Genomic DNA, 26,704 nt, shown 5'->3' with positions numbered 1-26,704 from the left:
CCGCCTCCCCCCCCCCGCCGCGGCCCCCGGCCGCCGCCGCGGCGGCAGAGACACCGCTACGTCAGCGGGGGCCGGGCCGGAGGAAGAGTTTCCCGCGGTGTGCGAGCGCCGGGAAGTGCCGTCCGCCGCCAGGGGAAGCAGACTCCCGGCGCCCGCCCCGCCCGGCCCGGCCCGGCCCGGCCCGGCCCGGCCCGGCCCGCGGCCGCCCTTCCCCCGGCCGGCAGAGGCTGCCAGGGGGTGCCGGCCCTGCCCGGCCCGGCAGAAAGCGCCTCTGGAACGGCCGTCTCCCCGCGGCGGTGGGTCGCTGCCAGCCCCTTTGTTTGCTGCGTCTCACCTGGCCCGGCGGAGCCGGCCTGTGCCTGCCCCAGCTCAGCCCCTCGGCGCCCAGCGCTTCCCCGCTGCCCCTGGCTCGGAGCTGGCGCCGAGGAGGGGACACCGCCGGGAGGCAGTCGCCACTGCCCTGCAAGGGTACTGAAAAGGGAAAAAAAGCCTTCTGAAAGGGCAGAAGGCTGTACTTACTATGTTATTGAACGTTATCTACACCTCGTGTAGGATTCCAGTCATTGTCATTACCGTGGTACCAAATACCGTGTTAAATAACTGGGAAACTGTGCAGCCTGGCTTTCTCTTCCTCAGAACAAACGTACTCGGGGCCTAGATGGTTTCCTTTGGTGTAAATTATTACTGCCTTATTTATTTTTAGTTACTGATCTTGCCAGTCTTTTGTGAGGAAGTCATTGGAAAAGGGATGGACTTTGCCCCTCGGTGGGGTTTGAATTCACTGTATTATCACAAGAGAAACCAAGGGCCAGCACTGGCACCCCGGGGGGCATCTGGGGTGCTTCAAAGATTCAGCCAATGTAAAAAGGAGAAACTCGGTTGCCTGGATCCAGTTGAGTGAGGATATAAAAGATGAGCACCCAGTCCTTGATCCAGACCTGATATTCCTGACTGGAGAGTAAAAAACAGATAATTATGGATTTCTACAGGTAATGGCTCAGGAGGCAGGTGTTATATTTGGAGCTGATGAAATAGCTCCAGTATCTGTGCTTCCAGAGTAGTTTCCAGATAGAAGAGACGGTACTAATGAAGCCTAAGGGTCATGAGAGCATTCACGTTAATGGAAGAAAGACTTTTTGGTGCCCGTTGCCACTTAATCTACTAGTTAAAATGGAAGTACAGTAAAAATCTCCATGTTCATTTTCATCTTGACAATCCCCAAGCAGAATTGCTTGATACAAAGCTGTGATATGGAGCTAATTATGGGAAATATCTGCCTTCACAATTCAGACTTTCCTGGGCTCACAGCAGCTGTGATACATCCATTGCGTTATTTCTGTAAAGGACCATACTCGCAGGCCGCACACGAAATACAAGAATCACCTACTCCTTTCCTCCCACTCCCATTCACAACCTAGCACGTACAGTACCATTTATTAAGCTATGTGGTCTTATATTTAGTGTGTCAGAAAGAACGCTCTAATTAAATCTTCCTCTGGATGTGTTTGTGTTGTTTCTCAATAACGGCAATGTAAACAATATGCTCCATTTCCTTAGATATTGGAAAACATAAAAGCCAAACTAGTACACAGTTTAATTTTTTCTGTTTATTTTTAAGGGACCTGCAACTACATGTATTCCAAATGCCCAAGGTAAGATTTAAGTAAACACAGTCTCCATGGTGAGTTTAATGACCTAGCATCTCTGTGAGATCACACATGCATATTACGAAAGTCTGAATAAACACAGATGAGACTAACACAGCATAAAAAATACTATAAATAAACCTTATATTTGGCTAACTACATATATAATATACTGCATACATAGCTAGGTTCTGATACCTAATTTGAGCCATCTGTACTCTTCCATGCGCTGAAGTAAGCTAAGGTTTGGTTTCACAAATCATTTTTCCTAAGGCTGTCTGCATGAATAAGGATTTACAAGCTCACTTAGGATCAGACAGCTCCAGCCTTATGGTGCTTAGGAAAATACACATACCGTGCACAGTTTTCATTTATTTGTATATTTTATTTTTTTAACTATACTTTGGGAAAGCATGTTTATGTCAAGACTGAACTTTTGACACTAAGCACTTTTTAACTTACCAGAAGACCCCAGAACAATGTTCTTAAAATCCAGTAATTTGGGTACATTGAGCAACATTACAACGCTTCCTGCAGTTCATCTGAAAAATTGGCTCAGTGGTCTCAAAAACTCTAAGTAACAGACAGCAAAGAACATTCCAACTGTAAGTACCATTTTCCACTTGAAAGTTTTTAAATACTTGTTTGCTTGGATTTTTTCTCTGTTCTCTTGCTGTGCATTTGGAAGGGTTTGGTTCTTTAAGAGTTAAAGAGCAAATGCTATTCCTTCTATTTCTCACAGGGCGGTCAGGAAAGGAATATACAGCACATGCAATATTTCTCCTGCGGAAGGGTAATAAGAAACACTCTAGATGCATTTCTGTACTCTGTTACAAAGGCTACCGCAGAGTAGTAAACCATGCCCTGCAGTTTAGTTATGTTTTAGGTATTCTTCCCAGCTGTGTTTTTTAAAAAGGACACAGAGGGCCTACAGGGTACACAGACTCAGGACTGGTTAAGGAGATCTATCTACTCCCCAGAAGTAACTTTTGCAGGTAGAAGTCCCTCTGCTTAGCACTCTGAGACCAAACCGCACGTAGCTTTGTGTCTGGACTGCTCCTGGTGTACGCTGCTCACCTGCGGGAGCGTCTGCAGGTTGGTGTTTTGATTTTTCATTAGTGTTGCCTCAGTCCAACTGATTACTTGACAGGCCACTGCACGGTTAGGGTGTCCTGTAAAGCTGTAAGGAAAAGACCTGCTAGAGATCATAAAAGCACAGCCTATTTGCATCAGCTTCTATTTGCATTCTTACTTCAGGAAAGAGACTACATCAAACTGGTAACAGATAGCAACGATGGCAACACCAGCACACAGTCATCTGCAGCCTTCCAAGACACGGTTTTACTCCCGCAAATCGCTCTCAGGCTGCACCTCCCCTGTTTCACGCAGAGTGGCAGTGGCAGTGGCAGTGGCAGGAAGGGACGAGCAAGCTGCAGGCAGTCTGTTACCTCGAGTCAGCCCCTGACCTTTCCCTGGCCTGTGAATCCTCAATAGCTCTGTGGAGAAACAGCACTATCTGGTGGAGGGAGTGTGTCAAGTCCGACCAGAACTCGCAAGAGGCTTTATTCAATTACTGCAGCCACTATTGCAACTGCTTCTGAGGTGTGCTTGCCCAAGGCTGATAGATAGTTTGACTGGATTTTCAAGAGGATTTTTTTTTTTTTTTTCGGTCCCAGTGGCCCGGGAATATATCTGGCTGAGTCTTTATAAAACTAATGGTTATATCTGTTTCTAGTGCTTTCCTGAGGAACTGCTTAAACCTTGGAGAAATGTCAGCAAGTTTTCAGGATTTTCCAAGTACAGCAATATGAAAGAACGAGAGGAGATTTTGTGTTGTTTTATTTTTAAAAGGAGCATCATTTCTTAAGTTATACTAAACAGATGCACAAGGAATAACACAGGCTTGCATACAGGGGAGATTTTCAGAAACAACTTTGCGTAAAAAATGAAATAAAAGCCAGAACCCAAGTTATAAACGTTGCGAAATTTGAGGAACTTTGGCTCTGAATCCACACCAGACATGAACATATTCCAAGCATCACGTATGTGAAGATGTTCACTAGTATGAATACATCCACTGAATTCCTTTGAACTTAATGGATATGCTTATACAAGTGCAGTAGTTGAGTGTTAGTGGGATCAGTCCCTTCCTGGCAAGAAATCAAAGACTGCTGGTGAATGCTGACTATCTTTGAAAGTCAAATTGTTATTTAGAGATCTAATTTTGGACACACGGTTATGAAAAAAGCATCCTTGAGTATTTTCTCTCCTGTCATGCTGCAAACGATCTTTAGGGTATACCAATAGCTAATTCATCTTCTCTAAAGATGGAGAAAAAGCCCAGTCTCATTGAGCTTGGTCCAACCTCCAACTCTATTCCAAGGTTTCCCTTGTGTCCAGCCAATTTCCTACTAATTTATTCGTCACTCGCAAAGCATGTACCTGAGAAAGTTACTTAAGGCACTCCTAATGTTCTCTGTGAACTGTCTCAGCAGAAGAGATCTTGTCAATGTGTGATTAATTAGCTCTCCAACTCTCTCTAGTTTAATTATACTTTTGGTACTCTTTCCAGCCTCTTTTTAAAGAACATACTGAACACTACCCCAGTTGTTAGCTTTCATTGGGAATAAATCTCTTGGAATACAGCTGCATTGCAACTGATGTGGGACTGCAGGATTTGCAGCTTTAGGGTACCTGGTTCTGGCAGACAGTAGCACGGTGACTTCAGTGCAGCATCTACTAGCCAGCCTGATTTCAGGTATGCACCTGGTTTGCTAGCCAATACCAAAACCCATGATATCATACCTTCCTAGCAGTTCTTATGTAAGCTAGGCAGCTTACAGTCAGTTTAATCATATCTGCATGTGCTACAAAAACATATCACCAGTTACAGAACATATGCTTAGGTCACATCTAGGCTAGAGATTTCTGGCTCCGTTAGGCAGGGCTGTAGAGTGGTATGGTCCCAGACAAACACAGCTATGCCAGGGACTCTCACCATTGTGGGGTTTTTTTATTATTTTCTTGCTTGTAGATGGTGATTTTATTACACTGATATAAAAAATTTCAGCACTGTACATCTCTCTGGTAAAATACAGTGGCATTGCTATACTGGAAATGCACACCAAATGTATAAATTGGCTTCCACTTGGTCTAGTACGTGTATCCTCTCAGCCTTTGCGTATGTAGCTTTCCTTGCTGGCAGAATTCACTCTGAGTTTGCCATTTGCAGGATTGTTGCTATTCTAGACATGGAGTTGCTGGAAACTTGTGAAGGGTAAAACCCAGATCTGATCTGTTCTTGGTTTGTCAGCCCTCATCTTGAGAATTTACAACAGGTTTCTCAGGCAGGGAAACTTGCAGTTAACTGATATTGCTCAGGACTATAATAGGAGTCTGTTGATATTCAGACTCAATGATTATATTGTCCTTGCTATGTGTAATTTTGGGGCAGAGTGACAAAGAGAGCATTCTGGAATGGATCAGACTGCGAGAGAACCCCCTGCTCTAGAACGGCCTCTCCACGCGCACAGGGTGAGCCTTGGAAGAAGTGTTTTTCTAAAGGTACAGCTCACTCTCTGCATCAGAACCAGAAGAGGACAGGAACTTGAACTTCAGTCTTGCCTTTCCAGGCTGTTGCTTTCTTGAGCACACAGAAAAAAAAAGACAACAAAAAACCACAGTATATATGCTGCTTGAATTAATGATTTTGTATCATATTAAAAAAAAACAAAACAAAAAAACCCCAAACCAACCACGCAGATTAAGTAGGCAAAAGGACAGATCCTCTTCATTCCTTTCTTCTCTACCAGCTAAGCAATTTCAGGCAGGGAGCAAGCATAGCCTAGTGCTAAATGCAATTCATCATGGGAAAGCTGGTCCTCAGGTTGTCACAGACCCTGAGGCTGGACACCCAATGCATTTCGAGATCGGTTGTCATTTATCCATGCTCCTGTTGGCTTTTGCTCTTTTTATTGCTCTCCATAGAGTACCACAGTATTATTGCTGCTGGAAACTGTTCCTCGTTGGAGGTGGACTTCCCCAAAAGAAACTCTTTGAGGAAATCTGACTGTGTTTTCCTCCAGGAAAGAGAATTGACTCTCCGCTTCCTCATACACTACAGGAGGGCAAGCCAGACAACACATGGCAGGATACAGCATATTCCTCCCAGAAGAACAGGCTAGAAAGACCTACTGTTCTGCTGAAGTATTTAGTGTGAGTACACCAGAAGATATTTAAAAAATAGGGGAAGCTCTGAGTCAGGGCAACTTGATATTTGTGTGCCTAGCCATCGCTGGATGTAGTAAGGTTCCTGAGAGTAGTGGCAGGGTGTATGCACTTTACTGAAGTATTGCTGGGCTTCATCCTACTGCCTTACCCAGCACCCTGCACAAGGTTTGGAGCATCTGTCACTATTACGTGTGACGCTCCAAGGCAAACTCATTTCACAGTTGATAAGCTGCAGTGGAATAATAAGTGTGCCCAAGGTGTAACTATCATTACCAGCTTCTGCTGAATTTTTTTTGATGATTTTAAATTGTGCATCAATTCAGTAGTATGAATTAAATGTAAAAAGAACAGGCTTTTCAAAAGTAGGTATTATCACCACTTTACAGAGCAGAGGAGTGAGAAAGAGAATGATTAAAGGGCTACGTTTTGGAAGTGCCTCTGAATTTTGAGGGCTTTAATTGTAAAATATCTGACGAGATATTTTAGATATCTCAAGTGGACAATTTTGAGAATTTAGTCCTAATCACCTGCTTAAAGTCACATATGAAGTCATTAACAGAGTCATTAATAAAACCTGTATCTCATGATTCCCACAGTCTTCCTCCAGCCTTTTCCCACTGTAGTCTTCAAGAACTCAAACTTTTTAAAATTGAGAAACTAAGGCAGAATAAAGAAGTGATGTAATGATTTACAGTATTTGCAGTATTGCCATGTAGGACATGCTGAGCTGTGTTTTCTATCTGGCTTCATTAACCAGTTACAATGATGGCCAAAGCCTAAAAAGGCCTATATGTATGTGCATAACACTATACAATCTGAAACATCAGGATTCAGGACTCTTCAATAGACTTATTCCTGCACATGTCTTTGGAGAACTGAAATGTAGTACCTAGCTACACAAGTACATAATATTTACGTCTTTAAAGTTATTAAAGCCAAGCTTCGTTTCCTAGTGTAGGTGGCAGTTTCAACTTTTTTAAGACATGGACAGTCCAGCAATGGTTTTTGCTCTAACATACTTCTCATAAGGGAAGGAAGGGAGTCAAGGCTGGGAGAAAAGTTTGAGGTATGGACTGACAGAGCTGTCTTTTCCCATGTGCTGATGCCTAATGGGCCTCTACTGGCAAACACAGAATAGAAAACAGTTGACCACTAAACTACTCATGACTTTAGAGTTCACAAACAGAATAAAGACACAAAGGATTAGCAGGTCACAGTTACTCCTCCACAGTTCATTTTACTTTTCTTTCTCCTTTTTACATTTGTGGGTGTGGTTCTAAGTTTGTCATACTCCATTTTTCTTCTGCATTTACATGGCCAAAACATACCCACCTCACTATCTATCCAGCTAAAAGCTTCACCTCTTTTTCTTAGTCTTTTCTGTACTGGGCTGTAGAAGCTCTCAATAACACAAAGAATTTCTTCCTTCATTGTAATCCCCTTGTTTCCTCTAACACAGAGAGGCAGAAAGCAAAAGATGTGATCCTGCAAAGCAGAACACTTGCAGCAAGACAGGACACAGTCCATTCCCATTACGTACAGGTAACAGGGAACTTCTGAGCCCGAGCAAAGCACTGCATGTCTGAGTTAGTGCTACTTAATTAGCAATTATACCTCTGTAACCTTATAGCTATCTACAAAACTTTGACATGTCTATCCTCAAAGCACCCTCTTGACTTTCACATTTTCATTTTAGGATATGATAGCTGTTCTATAAAGGCAAAGAAAAATCGTATTTGATCTAAATAGAAAACAGGTTTTCTTCCTTATGAAAACCAAAGAAAACAACAGGGGTTTTGTTTTGTTTTGTTTTAATTTTATCTAAATACATTCAAAAATAAGTCTAGATTTATTTATGTTTAGCAGATAACTTCTAAAAGACATCCTTTTGCTCTCTACCATAAATATTTCTGCTTTTGGACATATCAAGCATTTGGGGGCAAAAAGAAAAAAGGAATACCACAGACTACAAATGTCCAGTATCTGAAACCAATCTAGCTCTCACCTGAAAATAATCCATCATGGAATTTAAAGTTTTCATATGAAAAAAGGGTTGTTTGATTGGTTTTTGTGTTTGTTTTTTTTTTAAGGAAAGCAGACACTCCAAAAAAAATGTGTGAGAGTTGACTGCCTTCATCTAAATCTCATACAATTATGTCAGTTACTTCTTGTTATCAGAATTTAAATGAACTAATAGCGGTATACTTGCCCTAATGCTGCTCTTGTAAAGTCAAATAGGTAACTGATTGTATTGGGTCTGGCTGAGATGGAGTTAATTTTCCCCATAGCAGCCCACCACACTGATCCAAAGGAATCAAATGTAGGGCTGTTGACTCTTAATAAATCCAAGATAGGACAAGTTATATGAATGCTTTTTTCCAGGTAGTCTGAATGTTAATTAAAATGTTTAAATTAGATTAGTTACAGTGTTTCTTTGAAAAAAAAAAATTGAATATTAATAAAACAATTGTGTATTTATTTTCTTGTTCTGACCGTAACTGTCAAAATAATTTGATGAAAATGTATGTCATAATTATAAAGGCATGGCATTTTTCTGAAGTGCTGTTCATGAAAAATGTTTCCCATCTCTAATACTAATATAACTGAAGGAGTCCCTTGGGAGATCCTCAATATCCACGGTTTTAACATTCTATCTGAGTCTGAGGAATCCAGTATCCTTCACCCATCCTTAGGGGAAGTGGAAGAAATTCACTGCATCTAAAGATCTAGATGTGATGCTTAAAAAAGTAGCATAGAGAAAATACTAACATTTCTGCTTTTGAATTACTCTACTGTTCTTGTAGGTACCACAGTCCCCACACCATTTCATTCTTCACAAAATAAATAATTAAAAGTATATATTTATTCACATCATGTAGTACATCATTGCTTCAGTTTTGTTTTCGCTCATTTATTTGTTTTAATCTCTTTGTTTATACTGACATTAACGTATCTTTGTATCCCTTTCAAAATAATGAGATTTCTGGTTTGTGCTCTTATGCTCCAGTTTGTATTTGAATTTTTTACACTAGATTTAGTCTGGGGAGAAATGTTGGCACTCTATTTATTAGGATAAACACATATTTATAAATTAAAGGACCAGTTCCTTTATGTACCTCTTCCTCCAACATATGGGAGTAGCTTACGCTTGCTCCAAAACACAGAAAGCTGCGATCTGCATGAAGGAGTCATAAGGGGAAGAGAAAGGAAATGGGGGATAGCAATCAGGTTAAAAACTGTAATGTGCTTTTATAATTAGTATTTATTATCACAGAAACAGCTATTATCCAGTATAATCAAAGTAGAATTTAATCTACAATTCTAATACATTTTTCCAAGTCTGTGCTGATATATTCATAACTTTACAAATTACTTCTTTTGGACTGAAACTTTTCTAGTTTTGCCTAATATTTTTTGTATAAAAATTTGAGTAATATAATTCCAAACATTTCTAAGTTATGTGTGGATTAATTACATAACCTTTTCCAGATGTTTCAGTATTATATTTTATGCCTGAATATTTCAATAATGGCAGAGGACAGAAATATCACACCTAGTTTGTTTTGGGGTGGTTTTTTTTTTATTTTGTTGTGATCTAAGAAATGCCAAGCCTGGAAAAATGAGTATAATTGTTTTAAAGTTATGAGTTTTAAATGAGACCTATTCCTCAAGAAAACTTTGTCTAGGTTTCTTTTTCTTCTCACTCTAAAAGGACAGAAACTAACAATTTCAAATGCACTGAGATATCTAAATATTCAAGTTCTGGTGTCCAGGGATGATAACAAGATCATGAGGCAAAGCTCCCATTGTACTTAGCACCTTTTAAAGCTATGGCACTGTACTGAGATATAATGGATTCAAATACCTAATTTTAATGACCTCTATTTTGTATTTTTGGAAGGAGTTCAGATGTTTTCTGCTGATTCAGAAATTTATCCGATGATTGGATCCATGTGAATATCTATCAGGAAAACAGACAAGCAGAAATGAGACGGAGTTCAAATATTTCAAGTCTGGGATTGTTTGAGTAAAAAACACTGAATCCTACTTCACCCATTAGGTCATTAATAGAACAGTTCAAGTCTTTCACTGAAACTTAACACTCCTTACTTCGGAAATTCAAGTCTACCGATGAGACACAGCATTCAGAAATGTATTGGAAGTTGGCAAGCTGTGACACATTGCCACTCACCTTTTTCCATAAGGACAGTGCATCACCATGTGGAATATAAAATGTGAATGGTTTTCTTCTTTTTTTTCTAGCTTAGCAGGTGGGTGCTTATTTACCTCAGGAGACAGCCTGTAGTCGTACCATAGCTGTTCTGAAGCCGTGAAGCTATGTAGTGAAGCATATGTTCAGGTTAAAAAGACATCTGTAACTTCAGCAAAGTGCTTCAGAATAAAAAAGGACATGTTGTGCTTATACAGTTTTCTGAACTGGCTCTCCATTTGACATAAGCGAGTTCAGGGAGCTTTAGCTGAAGATAAGGGAGACAAAGTAGCAGCGAGTTACTGCACTGGAAGGGTACAATCACTGCAATGGAAAGGCACAAATGCTCCATCCTCAACAGGTGGGAAGTACAGGATTGATTTACACTGCATGATTAAAGTTAAACATGTTCCTGGGAATTGTCCTGGACAGGAATGTTTTCTAGATTTGCCCTTCAAACAGCTGTTCGACATACCTGCCCATACCCTTCTGCTTTACAAGACAGCTTCCCAAAGCTCTCTTAGGAGGGCAAACCAAAATTTATTTAGTTCTATAGAGGGCCTTTCCAAACTCTACAGGAAACTTACTCAGTACCTCCTTTAATGGGCCAAGCACTGGGACCTGCATCTCTGTGTTTCTCTTTCAACCTTCCAGTTTGCTTTTTTTCACAAAAGCACTTTATGGAGAAGTGTTTCTCAAACTGGGCAGAAAAGATCTATCTAGGTACACAAAGGGGGAGTAATGGGAGTACTCTTTGGTATCATGTCTATTTACGACTGGGATGCTGTTGTGACACTGGGTTATTGCCCATCAACAGCATTTATTACTGTTGTTACAGAAGCAACACTGCTGAAGTATGGGTTGCTGGTTGATGTCATTTTGTTTGACAACAAGTTGAGAACACAAATATCTGCATTTTTGGAGGAGCTGATGTTGAATTGTTGCAAACGTATTCAAATACAAAGAGACAAACCAAACAAGTTTATACGATTTTGTTGCCCATAGTGAATCTTTCTTGTTATCTGCTTTCTTGTCACATTGCTGTCAGGTCTAATAACATAGGTGTCATCTTCTACTCTGAATTATATTCAGAGTTTGTCTTGCTGATTTTTTGGCAGTGAAATCTTCAATCACAGCCTGTCCAAGACACAATGAAGCATCAGCTTGCTTTTTTGGTTATGACAGATGTATTCCTGCACTGCTTTTGTTCATTCAGAATGTTGTAAGAATTTGTGTAGGTTTTTGTCTAAAACATCATACTGGTTGCTCTCATTTATTCTTGTTTGCATAAACTCATGCTGTTGATTTTCACTTTCAGGTTCCTATGCAGCCCATCCCCACTCTGCCTACAATGGCTCCTTCCTAACAAGATGTCAACACCCTGCTCTGATCTCTGACTCTAAGAAGCAGGCAGAACTCCTTTCTTATGTTTTAATTCAAATACAGAAGTGGTTTTCCCATGCTGCCCTTATGCCTAGGAGTTCCCTGGAGACATCTGCCCATTGGGCTTCAGACTCAAAACTCTCCTTTACTGCGACACCTACAAATACACACAAGGCTGGTCTGCTTTTCTTCTACCTACAGCTTGGTAGGATCCTGCTCCATCACAGCAGCTCCCAGATCTTATGATAATATTAATAGAAACAATAAGGACCGAATAAGCAAAAGGTATTTTGTAGGAATAGACTTCTATTCTTTCCGAAAGGTCCACATGCAAAACCAGCTTTGTCTAAATAATGACAGACTAGGAAAAAAAATAAGGGACTTTCAAACCCTTATGTAGGTGCCCTCTACACTTCTCACTTGTGAACTTGTCAAATCCCTACCAATAAAAGGTATAAAGCGTGAGCAGGCTTTCTAGTTTTACCAGCAGTAGTAAGCAAAAACCCCACAGCTTATGGGCAATAACTCTTCTCCTTCACTGAATGGTAGAGATCACTGTAAATCTACCTTCAAAGGTATTTAACCAGTGTCTTTTCCTCCAGCAGCATGGTATTCAAGCTATTTAATGCCACCTTCCCTCTCAAAGATTGGTCACACATTTATTAAGATATACCACTTCTGATCTGATCTTCCAGCAATTCATCTTACTTCTACTACGCATAACTGCCATTTTAAAGAGACTTTGTTTAAAGAGTGGGAGTTTCAAAATATTGTCTAAATAATACATCCAAATCCCCACGGCCACCTAAAGCCTTTATTATGCATTTATAAATCCTAACTATAAAGTAAGACTAACAAATAATTGCATTGCAGTATATTTGATGAAATGACTGTACTTTTCTTCACCAATGGTGAAGTGGCCAGCTAAAATGAGAACTAAGCAGCTAATGGAAGAACATTTCATTTAGGAATGTGAGGAAGTGTAATATGCCACGCATATCCTAAATTAAGTCTCATGGCATTGCAGAGCTATGACTGCAAAGTCATCGGGTGTATATGGGTGGGAGTCAGCAAATAGCTGTGATGGAAGCTCAAAATTTCTCTTTAATCTTGTAATGTGTTCACTGGTATTTTATTTACAGAAGCAATTACTTCTGGCTATATATAGTTCGTTACTGTAATAGTTATTTTACAGAAATAGCAACCAAGTTTTATGTGTCAACATTCTCCATTCACTGGAATTTTTGGAACTTATTGTCAGAGAATGAATAACCTGCGATGCTGCAGGATAATCGAGACAAATTCAACCAACCAAACCGGCCATTTTCTAGGCCTGCTAGTACTATTAAAGTTGAGGTCGCTGGATCACTATTTCGTGAACCTAACAACATTGCTTTAAATTTAGCAAAGATGAGGCATTACATATGTTTATGTTACTTCCAAAATGTTGGCCTGGTTACAAAATACTGTGCACACTTCAAACTGAACAGATATTGCGACTGAGTCTGCAAGACTGATGGTAGTTATTTAAAAGAATGGCCACTAGGATTGTTAACAGAGCCATTTTCAAAGTATCTTTAACAAAACTGCAGGCTGCCATACTAGTAAAAATACTGACATGCCTTACAATCACAACCAGAAAGCAAGCTCTAACTTCACCTGGGGAAGGCCATGCCATGGTCTAGCAGGATCTTCCAGCGGTAGCTGTTGGTGGCAGTCATTGGTTCCAGAGGGGCTGGATCTAAAGGGAAGACACGTCTCTCCCTGCAGCCAAGAGCTGCATCTTTCTCGGTTCTCATCTAGGATCAGGCTAATCCATCTCCAGCCGCAGCTCTGCTGAAGACGGTGGAATTTCAGGCCGGTGATAAAGGCCTTACGTGACTCTTATTTTCATCTTTACAGTTGTATGGATTTGGTCACACACATAAAAACCCTTTTTTGGATTTTAAAGCATCACCTTGCTTTCGAAGATGGGAAAAGAGAGGAAATGATGACTGAGAAATAAAGTAGTTCTCTAAATGATAATTTGTATCAGGATATCTAGTACTATGACTCTGTTTTGACTATATACAAACTTTCTTGTTTCAAAATTACCCACAGATTGCTTGGTTAGAACTGTTTAGGTATGCCTGTACAAACTGTCATGCCAGTAACTAACAGGCAGGGAACATGGTAAACATCAGATACTGTTACTGTCCATGCACTGACTGGAATGGTCAAAATTTTTCTAGCAGGAATTTTCCTGTAAAATGTAAGATTCTTATGCAGCCCCTTTATGGGCTAATACCTGAGCATATCATAGTTATTATTTATCCTCACACACCATTTCAGGAAATGTTACCAGTAGCCCATTTTAACAATGAGGAACACAGAAAGAGTCACTCATCGAAGGTCACACAGAACATCTGTAGCAGAGGAGGAAACTGAGTCTGAGATTCAGATTAATATTCCCTAGACCAAAGTCCTTTTCATAGCTTGCTGAAAGCATCTGATCAATTTATAAGCACTTAAGCTGCTATTCAAACAGACGGGAATAATGGAGACATTTTGAGGCTGCTCCACTTGCCAATATCATCTCCCGTTTTCCAAAGTGATGGATTCGGTCCCTCTGTAACAAGACACGCAGCCTCGTGGCTGTTGAAGTTCCTGACCTGGGTGCTTCTGCAGAGTCAGCAGAGGAAATCGGAGACTGATTTGCCTCTAAGGCGCCCTAGTCCCACATGCAGAGAACTGATAGGCAAATATATATATATATATATATGGTGTAGAATATAGAGGATAAATGCTTTTATATGGATAATAGTGCAGGAATAATGGGTTTTGCTAGTTCAATGGACTAATTTTGAGTGAAGTACTTTAGTTCTGATTCTCCCAAATGTGACTTTTTCCAAAAAACTGTTGCAGCCTAGAAAAAAGTTTACTATAATCTTGAGCATGCTTATTTATAGAAATCAGAACTGACCTCTACAGAAGTAGAATTGCCATCTAGCAATCCCTAAGCTACTGTTTGCTTCTGATTCTGAAGAGACCTCCTCTTTTGAAATAGGTGCATGCAGTAACCCAGGAACAATAGTCTACAGGTTGGTCTAAACATGCCTTGGTATCCCTTACCTGCCTTCCAAGACTTAGTTCTTTTTCCATTCCCTTATGTATACAGACATATTAGCACATAATGGAGTTTCAGGAGTAATTCTGCAAAACAGTTGCTGGATCAATTGGGAGAAGAGCCACACTATCTTCCTTCCTGCAGCTGCACTGTTAACAGATCACGTATGGAATACCAATGGATTTTTAAGATGCAGGATACGGTTCTCTACCTTTGCACAAGGCACGTAATTTGTCTGTGCTTTTGTCCTTCACAACAGGGAAACAAGGCTGCAAGAATAAATACCAGTGCTTTCTGGAGCAATTCAAAAGCTCTTCAAACACACTCTGACAATAGGTATTTCATCCTGTATGTGCATAGGGACTCTACATCATATGGACCATGCACCCTGCATCATCCACACACAAAGAAGGTCTGCTGTAAACATATACAGAGCAATTACACATCAATGGCCAGTACATTTGGTAGGTGTTGGGACTAAGAAAGTTGGTTGCAGTGTATTCTTCAAAGTGGAACTTAGGATCTGAGCATAGAGGACCCTCATTTTGAGAAGGCATCACAATAAATACTGTAAAGACTGTGGGGCATTCAAACTATGGGGGTCACATTAGTATTCTAGATAGGCAGGGCACAGGCTAAAGGTATGGTCTAACTATTGGACCAAAGTGATAAGCTTGCAGTAGTGGTGAAAGTAACGGTGACATGGAGCTTCCATTTACAAATGCTCACTTCCACACAAAATAAAAATATGGATGCTTTGTCCAGCTGACAAGTAGAAAATATGAATACAGTGCAAACCATTTACTGACAGATCTCTGCTTCTGCTGACTGACATTTCTATCAGTCCCAAATCAAACAGTTAGTTACTTAATACAGGTCACCCATATCACTGCTGGGCACACAACAGTGTTTAGGAGTCAGAGGCACAGATGAGGATTCCATCACACTGTATTTTCATACAAACACAGGCAGTGAGATGGTCTCTTCCTCAGAGACCTTTCAGTATAAATATAAGGCAGGAAGAAACAGAAGAAAACAAAAACAGATGGGTATTACAAAAGCACTTTGAGACTATATTGGCAAGATGGACAGTAGACTCAACACTGGCCATGTTCTTCTAGGCACTGTAGACAAAAAGAAATTGAGGAGGTTTTGAAGCAGGGCTTTTTTTTTTGGCAGATGCTCTTATGTCTGCATTGTTTGCAAAGACCTTTTCTAATTAATTGGGAAATGACTGCTTTTTCTTCTGCAACGCCACGCAGACATGTGCAGACACATACAAGCAAGCTCTGCTCATGCTCTGAGCTGCCTAGACATAAGCTAGCTTCCGTCTGGAAGATGTAGAGTCATGTTAATGTGGCACCATGCCCAAACTAACATGCCCTGCCTCTCAGCAGTGCTCATTAGCTTAGGTTCATGCAGTTATCTTACTTCTGGACTGGGGCCTTCTGGTGTCTGACAAGCTAAGGGCACCAGCAGAGTTCTTCTGTCTTTCTGGCCTCCTCTATGTGCATATACCTTTATGTCATTACACGTTGTCACCTTTTGTTGAGAAATGGACTGTTAAAAATCACTGATTCTCTTCTCCCAGTTGCACTCCTAAGGAAACCTTTGTCAGTCTGCCAAGATGATAACAAAACACATGAACATCTCATGGTTCAGCTCACACCATCACCAAAGCAGCAGTAATGGCTGCAGAAGCAGCTAACTCACGAGCTGCCAAAGCACTGAGGTAGGAAACAGGAGTATGGATTACATTCTTTATGAAGCCTGAGTACAGACCATATGACTCTCAGCATGCTCCTGCAACGCGGCCAGGAACCAGGTTGCACTCTCATACCATAAGTAATTCAGCATCTGCCCCCAACAGCAAATTTTTGGTAACACTGCGAAGGTCTGGATTTCCTCCAGTTTTTAAGGGGGAGAGAGGAAGACCCAGCAGATTGCTTCACTGGCTCACCTCCCTTCCTGACATTTCAGGTGGCATCAATTTTCCAGCTCCCAGAAAAAGAGAAAGAAGTGCAGCTATGCAGAGTTTGTTCCCACTGATCACTGTTAGGATCACCATAATCCATCATCCTACATAAAATGACAGATTTGACTGGTTTTATATTGAACTATGGCTTCCGTGGAAAAGATACAGGATCCAATGCCCACTGGTAATATAGGATATGGGACAACTGCACTCAATTTAGCTTTTACCTTTCTATCAGACTTAGGAAATGGCACTCAGCCATATGAGAATGCTGCTGGAATGCAACATGAAGGACTCAGTGGGGGGGAAAGGGACAATTCAGGTTGCTCGTCAGATTTTAATTCTGCCTCCTTGTGGTTATTTCACTATGCTAATCTCACAATTTTCCATGTGATGCCTCCATTCATCAGTAAATATTTGCACAAAGGGCAGTATAAAGATTACACAAGGAACTCTAAGCATGGCTTTTTGCTTGGCTTTGCAGCCTAAATAATACTCTTTAAACACAGCTTTAAAAAAACATATAGGCATATATATGTATGATAACATTTATACTAAAATATAGATGAGAGATTTTACCGTGGTTATACCTGGAGCATCTTTTGCAAGCATACGCTTATTTTGTCCAGCCTGCAGACTGCTAGGAAGCCATAACAGCATAAAGCTGCAGCTCATGCACTCGCTGTTAGCAGGGCCCATTAGTTCAAGTTAAGAAGTGAAGTGCTGCACTAGCTATGGTTACACAGCTTTTGGCCAGCACGGAGCATAAGTGGATCTTTTGCTTGTAAAAGAGCACATACACATACCTCGTGCTGAAGAATTTTTAAGCCTGAGCTTGAGAAAGCATTCTATTCAGGGCAATACTGGAATAGGCTGACACTTAAGTCCTTCTGAAACCAGAGGGGTAATCTGTATTTAAACTTAGTCCTATTCTTTAATCTGCTTTTTTACTATTTTGCTATCTTGAATAGAGATAAACATAAGCATGTTCTTTCCTGAGTGGAGCTCTAAAAACATTAACATGCAGCAGTTCAGACAATGATTTATTGGTGTCAAGTCTAGCCCTTATCAAAGAACAATAACACAAAGAACAAGCATTACATCTGGGACATGAAAAGCTATTTCACTTTGTAACCATATTGCATTGCATTAGAAAGTAAATCCTACACATGTAAGAGAGGAAAAAAGCCTTCTATGATTAGACTAATTTTACTGAAAATGATCCAAATTAGGGAGTTTCAAATTTTATATACTTTATTTGAATTTACAACTGGTTGGTTCTTTTGAACTGAACTCTGAAATAATTGGGTAAATGCCTTTTTAAAGGTTTAGAGAAATGTCAGTCTTAATCTTTTGCAGCAGGGGTCACTATAAACAAATCTAAAAAAACCTGCCAGCATACAATACATATGCCAGAACAGACAGTAAAATTACTGATTATAGATAAAGAATGGTGTCACTGTAGGTGAGCATGAAAAAAAAAATATTTTTTTTATATAGGTGATTTCTTTAAAATCAGTTGTACAGGCTTAGCCCATCCTTACAAGAACAGTGACCTAATTTCAAACTATTAATAGAAGAAAAATAAAGTTCACTCCATGATACGTACTTAAGACATAGGAATTTTAATGCAGTGCATCAAAGGAGTCAGATGACTCAGGCAGTATTTTTATATTCTGCACAAAGTTTCACTGTAAGTATTATAAAATATAATCAACCAAGTATTTAAATATGATTTTAAAGCTATTTATAGTCACAATCTTTTGTCCTTAGTTATAGAGTGCACTGAGTTCCTATATTTAAAGGTTGTTTTCACAATGGCATAAGAGCAGCATCTGATCTGAAATAGAAAAAATCAGAACCTTACCTATTATAAATGGCAATGTTTCAGCTGAAAAACTGTCTGAGGTTCTAACATGATTTCATATGCATGACATTAGCTGCTTAAATTTCAACAGCTCAGTCTTAGCAATGGATACTTCCCTAGTATTAGACTAAACTACCCTTTGCTCAGCTCTTACTAGGACAAAATTCCAAGTGAATCAGCTCCGAGCCTGCAAACACTTACACACTCGATTACCTTTAAATATGTGAACAGTCCTATTGAGGTCTGCGAGTCAAATCCTCAACTTGCATAAATCACAGGCCCTATTTAATTCAACAGAGCTGTGACAGTTTATATCAGCTGAAGATTTGGCACCAGAGATACAAACCCATGCATAAAGACAAGTATGTGCATCTCTCTCTCCAGGCCTCTGAAAGCTATAAAGGTCAGGTAAACCTCATGGAAAGAGAGACACTACATTGAACATGATTGTGTTTAAAGTAATTCCAGACCATTAAACACACATTTATTATAAAGTCAAGATGAAATATTATGAATTATTTAAGCTTATTACACCTTAGTTACATTTAAGATGTTGCTGTTCCAAGGCTGGAGGACAGCTGGCTAGTAGTTATGACCACAAGTTACAAATATTTATGATACAAAGCAGAATACCTTTTAGGGTAATGGAAGTTCAAAAGGCGGCTTTAATGTAACAGCCTACTTGCTCCACTCTTCTAGTAATGGCTCCAGAAACCAGCACCCATTAAGCTTTATGCATGAGATGGACTTCACAGGATCCTTGCCAAGCGTTAACTCAGTAGATATAGATGAAGAAGAAATAGATGCAGAGATTGCAGGGAAGCATAACTTTATATGAAACTTTAAGATGGGCGACTGACACTTGGACACTTTTTTCCAGCACTAGAGCACAAATGTTTATAGTTATAAGGAAAAATAATTTAAGTTCTAGTCTGCTTGGGTAAAGGAACACAAACATCCTATGTATATTTGGATCTACATGCTCTTATCTACTCAGTGGGCTGAGAGAAAGGGCATGTAGTTATTTCTATGTCTTCTGTGGTCACCTTTGATACAGCATCTCAGCTTCACACTATGATTTCTGCTTCCCAATACCCCTGTGAAAAAAAACTAACCCCACTTTACACAGTGGGGGTTTTTTTTGGCTAGCAAAAGCAGTAGAAACGTTTCTAACACCCTTCAAACTCCCACCAACCAAGAATCGAACCTGGATATTTTGCACCTCCACTCTTTGCCCTTAGTTTAGGTGAACGGCAGCTGATTCTTTCGCACTGCGGTAATGCAGGGGCGCTGGCCCCACGACCCTCACACCTTCACTGCGCACAACACGAGGGAGAGAGCCGATAACCACCAACACGAGGGGAAGAGGGGAGCCGATAACCACCACCAAACCCCACCACCGCGCTGCACCTGAGGCACCTCGAGGATGCGGGGGGCCCTGGCGTGCAGAGCTGCTGCACATGGACCTCCCCAGGGAACCCTGCAACCGACACCCGCCTGAAGAGGCAGGGAGGGGGGACACCTGGCTTGACCGGACGCCCTCATCCAGGTTTGCTAAGGCCCAGGGGGAGACACCCACACTTACACGGGCTGGCCGATTTCCACCCTGCCCACCGCCGGCCAGGGCCCGGGCCCAGGCCCGGGCCCAGGCCCCGGGCGGCACCAGCAGACGAACCAGCTTCCCGCCGCCGGCCTCGGCCCCCCGCGGCCGCTCCCCTCGTTTCCCCTCAGGGCCCGGGCCCCGCCCGCGCCGCGGCCGCAGCCACCGCGGCGGCGCTGGACCCGCCCGGCCGGATCCTGCCGGCCGCGGGACAGCGCGGCAGGCACTACCGACCTAAGGACTGCACGACTCCCACCAGCAGCGCTCGGGAAGCCCGCCGTTTCTGGCGGGCGCCGCGGGGAGGGGCGGACGAGGCGGGGCAGTGGGCGGGGCCGTCGCCGACCCCGCCCCCCCTCCAGTGCCCGCTTCCTGCGGCGCGGCGCGGCTGCCGCTTCCTGCTCCTCCCCGCGGCGCGTCTGGCGGGCGGCTCTGCCATGGCTGCCCTGGCGGCCCTTTCAAACGCGGCAGCCGGCAGCAGGGGGTAACGTCTGGGGAAGCCTCCCACCCCTCGCCAGGCCCGGGCCGAGGGCGCGGGTGAGGCAGGGCGGGCAGCGGCCGGTGGGGCTGTGCTGGCCCCGGCGTCCTCCGTGCCGGGCGCCGGCTAAGCGGGGGGCTTCCTGTTGTCGTTGAGGTGGAAACGAGCCGTTTTCTTCCTGGGCCGCCGTTTCTGCTCCCTGCTGTCCCCCAGCCCGGGGGAAAAGGGTTGCTCGGGGCTCCTCTCGCCCTGAACTGGGGCGAGCGGCCCCGCTGTGCGAGAGCAGGGGCGGGGGGCGGGTGAGCGGGACCGGGGATGCGGGCGGCAGCGCCCCGGGGGGGGCCGGGGCTGCGGCGGGAGGGTGTGGGGCTGTGGGCCTCCGCTGGGATTGTCTCCTGTGCTCCCCGCCTTCCTCGGGGACAGGAAGGGGCTTTTGAGGTGGCTTAGTCTCGTGGCTCTGCCTGGGAACTGATGCCCTTTCCAGGCACAGGGGGTGAAATTTAGCTCAATTAGTCCTTCCTCTTGAATGCTGTCAACGGATCTGAGGAAAGGGGGGTGTCATCTGGGGAAGAATAGGGCTTCAAAGTACGTAAAGTGTATTTTGAGCTCGGTCACGTTTCTGAGCTGAAAACCAGTGATTTGGATGGTAGTGAGTCACCAAGCAAGAAACAGTGCTTTACTCTCAACTCCCCTTGTGCCTGCAAGACTCTGAAACGAGTGTTATTGCTGTTGTAAAGTCCGCTGTGGCTCTCGCCATGCAGAACAGATGCACATCTTCCATATCCTTCAGGAGTAGAGACATCCTGTTTAATTAAGCTGAATGGGAGTGTTACTGTATGGCTAGTTTGGTGGATTGGAGAAAAGGTGTAGCTGCACATGATGTAGCAGCCTGTTACCGAATCAGAAGCTGTATCCACCTGGTTTTGGGTAAAGTTTCTTTTCATAGGTGGTTTGAGTTAAGTGGTTTAAAAAAAATGCATGGGAAGTGTTCGTTCCCCCATCTTCCTGTGTATACCTCTTCTGATTCATTGACAGGCTGCTGCATAACACAGGTTGTTCCTTTTCCCTAGTGGGACCACTAGTTATAGGAACAGGCTTCGAGGAGAATGTTTTCTAAGGGCACAACCTTGGTGGTTTGCCTTTTTGGTCATACTTCTGTAAGTAGTAGCAGCAGGTGGTACTCCTACTAGTCTTATACCTTTTCCTTTCTGATTAGCGTTGGGGGCTGTTTTGCTATATGTATGTGCCCTATGTGTGTCTCCCTTTCTTTCTGGCTGTAATTTTCCAGTTAGCACTGGAGTCTTCTGATTTGTGTTTGTGACTCCTTTCTCAGGCAATCCTGACTGGCTTTGTGCAGGAAAAGTCCTTGGAAATCTACTGCACCAGCTTCTCTGAGCAAAAGTGTCTGGGAGTTCTCCAAGGTTTTAACCTCAAGAGGATTACAGTAAGTTGGATTTATATTTTGAAGTACAATTTAGTTGTTACAGGTGATAAAAAACTTCTGGAGTGATAGAACAATTTCCATACAAGTCCCTACCATTGGTCTGCATAGCATTTTTTCCCCTTTGCTGCTGGCAGTATGCTCACACTTTGATTTCTTCTTAGGATGTTATTCTAGCATGCAATGGAGGTCTCCTAAGCAGACAAGCAAAATCAAACTGTTGAGAGCCTACATATAATTATTGAAGTGGGCCATTCTGCTGCTACTAATAATGGTCTGAAATTCACCTGTCATGTGAGATTTGTAATGCTTTTTATGTCCTGCCCCGGATGCTTGGTGTTATAATAAACTGTTCTTTGGCTAGTACTATGTGATTTAAGAAGAAACTAAAATGCAAAATTCTATTATCCTTGCTATTTTATTCATGCTAGAAAAGCAGAGGCTGCAGAGCAAAGTTTGAGGAGCTTCCTGCATAGGCAGATTTCCTTTCTGGAAGGAATGCTTTACCTTAGATTAACTGGAAAAGAGCTTTAGAAGTTTCTGTGCACTTTCTGCTGGAGAGGGTTTTTTTGCAGTTACTGAAATGAAATTAATTTCCAAGTATATGTGTGGTGGTGTTGTGTTTGTCTGGTTCTGTGTTGTGGTTTGTTTTTTTTTTTTTTAAATCCTGTACCTTCAGGTAGAAGAATGTATTTGAGTGAGTTGTACGGTGCAGTATATTTTGTTGATATTCAGATCTGTGTTTTTATAGTTATGAGGGATTTATGTGACCTAATGTAGTAAGGTTATGAGATTTAAATTTGCCATAATGGCATTCATTTGATCATACTGTGAAAGTACAATCTTTTCTGTCACTTTCAACTGTTAAATACAACTTTTTTTTTTTTAAGTGCCCTGTAGAAGATGTCACAGTGTAGTAGGATTACTGGAGCAATTTTTCTGAAAACTGCTGCTGTAATGGTGGAGCTACAAAGCATAGAATGGGGGGAGGGGGGGAGGGGCTGTTCATCTAATTACTTTTAAACTATTATTAAACTTTTCTTTCTGCAAGCAGTTGCTTATGCCACCTGGATTCATATATGAAGAAATTTACTTTTAATGGGTTGTATTTTTGCATGAATAGGGAGGTTGAAGAGAGTATCAGTCTCTAAACGAGACTTGGATTGCTCTTTAACATAATAAGGCCTTTAAAGCCTCAGTCTACTTATATTCTGCACGCAGCCTAGAACTCCTATTTGTGGAGAGAGACCAGAGGAATGATTACTTCCTTGCTGTATGTTTTGTGCATACCCGTATTAAAATTCTGTACAGTGAAGTCTAATAAGAGCTACTCTGCCGCTCTTTATTACTGGTGTGGCTACCAAGCTACACTAGCCTTATTTTAATGAGTAGCTGACAGGTAGGGAGAAGTGTGCTATTTACAGCCATAAGGATAGCTCGAATGTGTTGTGGAGCTTTGCATTAGATGCAGAGAATAGAAGTGGTGGGAACAAAAGAACTGGCAACAGAACTGATGCCAAACTATTTGGAGGGTAGACCTGGGAGATATATTTATCTACAATAGCAATGATTAAAATAGTTTCAGCTCTTCTTCACTGGACAGCATAATAGCTCTGCAAAGTCCTCTTACCTTTTAAGTGGGAAGTACTTTTGAAGAACACACTGCAACTGTTCTGGGTTTTGTGGAGAAGCAAGGCTTTAGTGATTACTGAGTGAGTGAAGCAAAGAGAATTCCGGTGTTTCACGCAATGATATTTCATGCTGCCTGCTGTCAGCTGGGAGATGGGCAAGCAGAAGAGTTTTGATTCCCTTGAATAGGGGATCAAGGGTCTAGTCTGAAGGTTCAGCGTTGAGGTTTCAGCCTATTGCACAGAAGGAGAAGATCATACTCCAACAGATCTGAAATGAAACAGGAGTTGGAAGCTCAAGTATGTGGGCAAGGCCAAACTTTCCAGGCCTAGCTCATGTTGCCTGGCATGGAACTAAAATACTGTTGGTGAGATGTTTGTTAAGAATCCTTTTTTCTCAAAGAACAACATTTTTTTTTTAAATTAAGGCAAATTTTCCGACAACGTACATAAAATAAGAAAAAATGTGTTAGCAAATGTTACCTGGAAGTTTGCTGGCCTCAGATGTGAAGAGAGCTGCTAGAACAGAGCTTGTAGGAGTTCAGTATGCCAATTGGAAAGCCAGTGAAATCTTGCACAGGGTGGCTGGATAACTTGTGTACATCACTGGATACTGCGTGTTTACTTCCTTTGGGTAATAAGTACAGGAGACACCAAGCACTGTGAACACCTGCAATAAGGTACGGCAATACTGAACACAGACACAGGAAAGGAAAAAAGCTTGCTCTGACCTGACTCTGGTATAAGTTGGTTACTCTTAAGTTTTCAGCTTTGTAATTTGCTCTTCTACAGCTATGGGACTTTTCTGGATTTGGGAAGGGGACACAGATCTATGCAAGCTATAGTTTCTTTCCTCAGGGTAGAAACCAGCCCTTGCTTTGAGTATGGTTACCTGGAGGTGACAGAGAAGGAAGAGGTAAAGGCAGTTTTCCCACTGAGGCCAGCCTATCTGGAAAATATAACAGGAGATAAGTGGCCAACTTCATGCTGTCTTGATCCCCACATGCTGTGGGAGGATGAATAAAGTTCTTCCAAGCTCCCTCAACACTCGAGGCAAGAAACATGGGGGACCATATCCCAGTAGAAGCAGACCAGGCAATGGCTTGTTTGATTGCCCTGTCATGTAGTTGGTGCAGTCAGCATTGTAGATGCCCCATGTGGAGCATAACTGTGTTTGCCTGTTATCTTGAGTCTTCCTGCCTCACTTCAGGGACTGTCTTTAAGCTTTTTTTAAAAAAATCTGTAATAGTTCATCATCATCAGTGGCATTTAGACTCGCTGCTTTTTCATCCTCTTCCCTGCCTCCCCCCCTGCAGTGAATCACAGAAGGACTGTTTTTCTTAGTCATTACTGTAGGTGTTGGCACACCCTAGTGCAGGCAGCTCAGGAGGAAAATTCAGCGGACAGCTATCTGACAATTTGGAATCAAATCCAAAGTACTTTTTTGGATTCGAGTAAAAAAACGATTCTTTGTAAACAAATAGAATGTATGTAGCAACTGCAAGATTGTTTTTCTACAAATATGAAGTACAGTTAGTTTGGTGTATGCATTATTAGAAGGGGAGGTGGTTATGACTTGGCCCCACCTCACAAGGAAATATCATGACTTTGTTTTTCCCTTTGTGATACCCCATGTTTGACATTCATCTCACAGATGCTCTTTGGTATTGGGCTTTTATTTTGAGCTGTAGAACTCCATTTTGGCTTCTGACCATGGCTTGACTGTTCATGGAGAGTTATCCTGAAATAAGTTTTGTGCTTTAAATTCACATCTTACCTTAGTTCAAATTAACTTTTAAGTGCAGGTATGAAAGCCTTTAGGACAATGTTACCACTCGTCTCAAGAAAAGTTAGCAGATTAATAATAGAATTTTAAATGTTTAATTATTTAAATTTAATAATTAAATTAAACTTTCTTTGATCTTCTGTGTCAAACATGTTTGATACTTATCCAGCTTTCTGAAGGACTGCAACAAACACTTAAAAGACGATCTAATTACTTTTTAAAGTGGAAAATCCAAGAAATCAAAAGAAAAAAAAAGTGAAGTGTACTTTAAAGACTTAGCCTTATTACATATCACTTTCTATTCCATGTCATGCGTTCCTATGCCACTTTTGTATTTGATATATGGTAATTCTGCTTCTTCCAGTGCATTGTATGAAGGCAAGTAGACTAGGACTTAAGGATGTAGGAGCAAATACTAGTCTGTTCATGAAGAATATGGAAAATGCCCGGTTTCATAAACCGATGAGCTCACCTCCTATTCTTGTGACTGATTTAACTCTTCTCATCAGCATCAGTGTTGGATGGCAGGAAGTACAATTAACTTTATAGAGTAAGCTTTACTCTTGCCATAATCTTACTTTATGTAACAATACAGATGTTGAGATATTTTGAGACTCTTCCCTTGGCCACTTGAGGTGAGAGGGGAAATAGTAGCAGAAAAAAAACTTTCCAGATGAGGCTTTCCTTTTACCTGGGCTTTTGGGTAAGCCCCAAAACTATCATGGTCATATGCCGAGTGGCTAAAACTGGCAGGGAAGTTTAGAAGGTGGTGTTGCATAGGGGTGTAGGGTGAATGCTGACCTCAGGTGAGAGAACATGCATGTTGGCTTTTTCCTTCTTCCTTGCTATGATTCAATGGGTAACTATGAAGAAGCTGGTTAGAGTGTTTAAAAACTGATCACTGGCTTCCAAAATTGCCTGGAACTGGAATACTAAATACCCACCTACTTGGATTAGCTGAAGAAGCATGACTGATAATGATATTGCAAGCTAAACACCTAGTTTGAAAAGAGAACTGTGAGACCTAACCATATGAAAAGTGTCCAGTGCCTGCAAAAAATGGATCAGAGATCCATCTGGCTCAGGTGTTAGCCAATTCTGGAAACCTTGCTGTTGCAAACGTGAATAATGTTTCTTGTTTCTCCCATTCACAGATTAAAGTACAATATAAAATGGAAACATTATTTTCATGCCTCTGAGGTAAGGGGAATAAATATATAATTAATTTAGGACAATGATAATGACTCTTCAGCTATAAAGAGCAAAGGAAAACAGAGAAGCAGAGTGGCTGGTTGAAGTTGCAGGTGTCCCAGAACTGGCAGTGGAAAGTCACCTGGGAAGCTAATAAGGTGAGTAA

At 41.8% G+C, this 26,704-nt stretch overlaps 1 protein-coding gene and 1 long non-coding RNA gene across 5 annotated transcripts in view; one reads left to right on the top strand and one right to left on the bottom strand.

Annotated features, from left to right (window-relative positions):
* Nucleotides 1-8,359: 8,359 nt before the first annotated feature.
* Nucleotides 8,360-20,096, bottom strand: LOC128150378 (uncharacterized). Its single transcript, XR_008238036.1, has 3 exons — nt 20,003-20,096; nt 13,129-13,302; nt 8,360-11,223 (listed from the first exon to the last, which is right to left on the bottom strand). It is a non-coding gene; the product is annotated as an uncharacterized LOC128150378 (long non-coding RNA).
* A 279-nt stretch (nt 20,097-20,375) lies between these two features.
* SRBD1 (S1 RNA binding domain 1) overlaps nt 20,376-26,704 on the top strand; it is a 135,643-nt gene continuing 129,314 nt past the window's right edge. Inside the window, exons 1-3 of one of the 4 annotated variants that reach the window (XM_052806136.1) lie at nt 20,376-20,498; nt 21,826-21,936; nt 26,502-26,696. The gene's annotated coding sequence lies outside the window, so the exon portion shown is untranslated. Of the gene's footprint in view, nt 20,499-20,853; nt 21,937-26,501; nt 26,697-26,704 lie in introns of those variants that run through there. The other 3 variants (XM_052806138.1, XM_052806140.1, XM_052806139.1) reach the window with 3 other exon arrangements.

Source organism: Harpia harpyja, chromosome 13, assembly GCF_026419915.1.
Source record: "Harpia harpyja isolate bHarHar1 chromosome 13, bHarHar1 primary haplotype, whole genome shotgun sequence".
Lineage (NCBI taxonomy): Eukaryota > Metazoa > Chordata > Aves > Accipitriformes > Accipitridae > Harpia > Harpia harpyja.
The sequence above is the reverse complement of the archived record's forward strand: the minus strand, read 5'-3'. Positions and strand labels throughout refer to the sequence as shown.